At 29.1% G+C, this 5,000-nt stretch overlaps 1 protein-coding gene across 1 annotated transcript in view; it reads left to right on the top strand.

Annotated features, from left to right (window-relative positions):
- LOC136086738 (solute carrier family 35 member F6-like) overlaps positions 1-5,000 on the top strand; it is a 145,425-nt gene that overhangs the window by 9,457 nt on the left and 130,968 nt on the right. The window lies entirely within an intron of this gene.

Raw genomic sequence — 5,000 nt, 5'->3', positions numbered from 1 at the left:
AACAGGCTCAACAAAGAAAAACTTGAAAGTCAGCAAAAGGATCAGCCCTTTCATTTTGCCTTCCGTAGTGGTAGAGTCACACGTGTTGATGGAGTTTGGGACTCAACCCTTGGAAAAAAATTATGATCCTAGACTTGTTAAAACAGAATTAAAACTTAAATCAGTCCACAACAGAATCAATAATAATATAAAAATGATTATCAATAATAAAAAAAACACAAAAACTCATCTTAACAATTTTAGTTGTTTTTATACAAATGCGACCTCGTTAAACACAGAGAAGCTTGCCGAGCGGCAAAGCCTTATTCAAATTTCAAAAGCACCACCGAGTCTTGTCTTTATAACAGAAACATGGTTTAATGAAAACTCTATTTTTAACCTCACTAATTATATCGCATATAGGCATGATTGCACAATTAATCTTCATGGTGGAGTCTGCATTTATATATCTGATACACTAATATGCCATGAAGTAACATATCTTGAACTTAACAATGACTCTGAACAAGTTTGGTGCTCAGTTAATCTTGGAACTGAAAAAATTCTAGTTGGTTGTATATACCGTTCACCCCTCAGCAATAACTTTATAAATAATCAAATTAAAGCCTCTATAAAATTTTGCATCTAATTTAGTCGAAAAAAAACACTAATCTGGTCTTCTTATCGCAGGAGATTTTAACCTTGACCATACCACATGGCATAACAACACAGCAATTACCACAAACTCACTAGCTGAAGACTTTATTGAAACATTTGATTCAAATCATTTAACACAGCATGTCAATTTTTATACTTTTCAATTGAACTCTATATTAGGTCCATCCAGCACTCTAGATCTTATTTTAACGGAGTCATCTCAACGTATATTTTCTCTTGAAAGACATTCTCAACTGGGGTGCACTAAAAAAGCACGAGCTCATTTAATTCTAACTTGGAATTTCTCTGTAGAATCATCAAACCCTCCTAGAAATCGGTTTTCTTCATCTTGACAAGATTTTAAAAATGGCAATTTCGATAAACTAAACATGTATTTCAAAAATATTGACTGGGTTAATCGTTTTAAAAATTTAAATATTAATGAATGTTATAATGTATTCCAATCTATCTATATTGAAGGGTGTAATCTTCAAATACCAGCAATCAAATTGAATTATTCTTCTTTACACACACCTTGGATCACAAAGGAAGTAATCTCTGCTATAAAAAACAAAAAAAAACTTTATTATAGAAGCAAAAACCCAAACTGGCGTCTGGACACTAAACTATACAGTATTAGCTGCAATAAAGTAAAACAAACTCTAACTCATTCTATTGCTCAATATGAAAAATCTATATCCGAAAAAGCCAAGACAAATCCAAAACTTATATATAGGTATATAAACATGAAACTTAAAGTTAAAAATCAAATAAGGTCTATGAAAGAGTCAAATGGAAACATTACATCTAATGAAAGCCATATAGCTACGATCCTTAACAATTACTTTTCATCTGTTTTTACTCCTTTAAACTTGAGTCAATCGCTGCCAACATTCGAAAAGCGCACATTTTCCGTGATTGATGAGACCTCAGTCTTGAATAGACTTAATGAAAACTACATACAAGTGTTACTTTCAAACCTAAACTTGCATAAACCAGCAGGCATCAGCATAGGAGCACGTCCTTAACAAATGTTCTTCATCTCTGAACGTGCCCATTACCTACATATTTATAAAATCTATTTATGAAGGTCGAGTCCCAGCCGCGTGGCTGGAAGCTAATATAACACCGCTTCACAAGAAAGGATCTAAACTTGATGCATCAAACTACAGACCGATTTCCCTAACTTCTGCCTGCTGCAAAATCCTAGAGCATATTGTAAAAGATTGTTTAACCGAGTATCTAAGTGCACATAATCTTTTATCTCGAAATCAGCACGGGTTTGTTCCAAAAAAATCATGCATTACCAATTTATTGGAAACTGTCGATCAGATTTCACATTCAATGGCAAAAGGCTATAGTGTAGATGTTTTATATTTAGATTATGAAAAAGCGTTTGACACACCTCCTCATGATCTTATGCTCCACAAACTTTCTGGTTATGGTATCTCTAATATGCTTCTTAATTGGATAAATTCTTTTCTTTATAAAAGAACACAACGAGTTGTCATGGGTTCCACTATTTCAGATTCGTTACCAGTCACCAGTGGTGTCCCTCAAGGATCTGTTCTAGGACCACTTCTATTCATCTTATACATTAATGACATAACAGACCTAGTTAGCAATCCAATGAAGTTATACGCTGATGACAGTAAAGTCATTTCCACAAATTCTACACCTGAGAGCCCAGCTCTGCTCCAGATGGATATAAATCACATTGTGTCTTGGACTCTAACCTGGCGCTTACGACTTAATTACAAAAAGTGCCTTATCTTACACTTTAACAAAAATCCTAACCACCAATACTATATCTTGACTCAGCAAGGGAAGCAGCTTCTTGATTCCTCATACAGTGAAAAAGATCTTGGGATTTGCATTTCACACAACCTCAAATGGGATACACTCGTTGAAATAATATCATCAAAAGCTAACTCTGTTCTCGGTCAACTAAAGAAATCATTTATTTATAAAAATGCACAAGTTTGGAAGAGTCTCTACACATCGCTGATCAGACCTCACCTTGAGTATGCTGCTCCTGTGTGGAATTATCTTTCTGCACACAACGTTGAAAAAATTGAAAAAGTCCAAAACCGTGCCACCAAAGCAATTCCATCTCTCAAAGCGTTATCCAGTGAAGCCAGATTAGCACACCTTCATCTTACCTCACTAAATGAAAGACGCAATCGAGGTGGTTTAATCTACAACTTCAAATTTATGAATAATTTAAAAAATATTTATTGGATTAACCCACATATTGGCTATCCATCTGTGCGAATAACTAGAGGACACTCTCATTGTCAATACAAAGAGTTTTTTAATGCTTCTGACCTTAATAACAACATGCGTGCTATTTCAAGTAGACTCAATTTCTTCCCTAACAGAGTAGTAAACCGATGGTTTCCTAACAGAGTAGTAAACCGATGGTTCCCTAACAGAGCAGTAAACCGATTCACTCCCACAAACTGTGATTGACTCTCGTCATCTCAATGAATTTAAAATTTTTTTAGACAAACACTGTAGCCAACAATAGTATTTAAGTTAATGAACCGAATTGCTGCTACAGCTCATTGTCTACTGGCAAAGAGCTAAAGGGTTGCTACCCCTTTCAAGCAACATTTTATTGTTTGCCGCAGCTTATCATTATTATTATTATTATTATATATATATATATATATGTATATACATATATATATTTATATACATTTATATATATATATATATATATATATATATACATATATTGATATATATATATATATATATATATAAATATATATATATATATACATATATATATATATATATATATATATATATATATATATATATATATATATATATATATATATATATATATATATATATATATATATATATATATATGTATGCATATATATATATATATTATTATATACATTTATATATATATATACATATATTTATATATATATACATGTATATGTATATATATATATATATATATATATATATATATATATATATATATATATATATATATATATATATATATATATATATATATATATATATATATATATATATATATATATATACAGGGCGTTAGCCAGAAATAAATTTTATACGGTTTATATGTTTATATATATATATATACATATATATACATATATATATGTATATATACACATATGTACCATTATATATATACATATATATGTATATATACAAATATATACATTTATATGTAAACATATGTAGTAGGGCATTGAGAGCGGAAAGGGGTAGAAAGGGACAATCTGCCCTGGGTTGCAGATGTACAAGGGCACCAAATAAAAAGAATGTACTTAAATATAATTTACTGGTTATATATAGGGTTGCTAGAATCCAGCCTATTTAGAGAATTCAGCACCAATCCTATGATAATGAACTTTTTCACTGTGTTGTCTTTGTAAAAATTGGACATCTGGCAACTCCTGTTAAATTGACAAATGTAGAAAAATACAGGTGTCATTCAGGGTTAGGATTGGGGCGCCAGGGGCACTCAAAGTATGTTATGGATGCATCTTATCTTAGTACTTTATAATTTATTATTGATCATTTCTTATGTAACAACAATATTTTTTAAAAATATTGTAGTTTTTATATTTTTAGTATTGAAATTCAAGATAATTTAATTCTGTTGCATAGCTTTATATTGAATTTTTAAACTCATTTATAACATGTTCCAAATACATCAGATTTAATGATTGATTGTTAAAATAACATGGTTTAGAGCAAACTTTAGGATTATATTTGTAATGGTTTGGGTTAAAATAGTTTAAATAAAATCAATCACTGTTAATGGAAATTTTAACAAAGTTAAGAATAAATAATTTGATCTATCCATTGATTTTAATAAATTTTAATTAATTTTTCCTTTATATACATAATAACGAAAAACTTTAAAAAATCTTTTTTTGTTTACTTGTTTACTTAAATAAAAAAAAACTTAAATAAATGTTTTCTTGTTTACTTAAACAAAAATTTACTTAAATAAATGTTTTAAAGATTTGATATTTTTCCCATATTTTGTATTAGATTCTATGAATAAATGTATCTTTAAACGAAGCATAAAACTGTTTAAAAAACAGTAGAGTTATCTTTTTATACCAATGTGTAATTATTTCCTGAGGGTGTATTTATATGGAGATTTTTTCTAATCAGCAAAAAAAAAAAAAAATAACACTGTTTACTAAATCAAATGTGCATATTTACTATTATAAAAATTATTTAATATTATAAAAACATTTGTAAAGATAAATGGTTTGTAGATTATTATTCCAAATATATTTAAAGACTTGTTTTAAATAATCTTAGCGTTATATTTTATATTTTGTATTTATAAT

The sequence above is a fragment of the Hydra vulgaris genome, chromosome 11 (assembly GCF_038396675.1).
Source record: "Hydra vulgaris chromosome 11, alternate assembly HydraT2T_AEP".
NCBI classification, from domain to species: Eukaryota; Metazoa; Cnidaria; class Hydrozoa; order Anthoathecata; family Hydridae; genus Hydra; species Hydra vulgaris.
Note: the sequence above shows the minus strand (reverse complement) of the source record. Positions and strands in the feature narration are given on the sequence as shown.